This window comes from Limulus polyphemus, unplaced genomic scaffold (genome assembly GCF_000517525.1).
Source record: "Limulus polyphemus unplaced genomic scaffold, Limulus_polyphemus-2.1.2 Scaffold4017, whole genome shotgun sequence".
NCBI lineage: Eukaryota > Metazoa > Arthropoda > Merostomata > Xiphosura > Limulidae > Limulus > Limulus polyphemus.
In genome coordinates this window covers 68,824-69,873 of record NW_013669627.1, presented here as the reverse complement: position 1 = coordinate 69,873, position 1,050 = coordinate 68,824, and positions in this window count along the sequence as shown.

The window sequence follows — 1,050 nt, the reverse complement described above, 5'->3', positions numbered from 1 at the left end:
GGGAACAACAAAGGCCAAGTTCCAGTAACTGTTAAAATAGAGGTTGAACTAATTAGGTGCCATCAAGGTGAAGTCAAAGTGACTGAAAGAGTTGATGATGATGAAGTGGAACCAAATATAGATATCAAAGCAGAACAGGAGAAAGAACAAGATTTGAAGCCTATAATTGATTTTCTAAAAATAAGTGTTTTGCGCCCTGCCTTGGAGAAGGTGTCTAGTCTAAGCCTTGTGACAAAGCACTATTGGGCACAATGGGACCAGTTAAAGCTTGAAGATGGTATTCTTGTCCGGAGATGGAAAACTGCAGATGGGGAAGTGACGACCTGGCAAACGGTTATACGGTGAAAGTTAAGGAAAGTTGTGCTGCGTCAGTCCCATGATACTTTAACAGGAGGACATCTTGGAATTAGGAAGACATTGAGTCACCTACGACAAAGAATTCACTGGATAGGTATGAGGCACGATATGGAAAAATGGTGCAGAACATGCAGTACATGTAGTGCTAAAAGGGGACCCAAGCATACAGGACACCCACCTTATGAAGAGTTGCCTGAGAATGTGTCAGAGTTGGTGAAAGTGTTATCGGAAAGGATGGATGATATTCACCATCAAGTGCATTCGAACTTGAAAACGTCTGCTGATTCGATGAAGCCATCTTGTGATAAGAGATCTACTGAAGTCAGCTTTGAACCAGGAGACAAGGTCTGGTTGTATAATCCCAGGAAGACCAAAGGGAAGTCTCCTAAGTTGTCTTCTCCATGGGAAGGCCCATATGACATAGTGGATCGTCTCTCAGACGTGACTTTCCGGATAAAATGTGGTCGGCGAGGTAAGCCAAAAGTGGTGCATGCCAACAGGCTTTGGCGTTATCACAGTCCAGGACATTTCAGTTGGGATGAAGTGGACAACAGAACAAATGATGCTGCTGAAGACGTGCCACCTGAAGAATCCACTGTCAAAGAAGAAACTCTATTCAGTTTTGAGAAGGAAAATGGTGAAGCTCTTGACGAAGTTACTACCACTGATGTGACTCTTACCGACGATAGGACA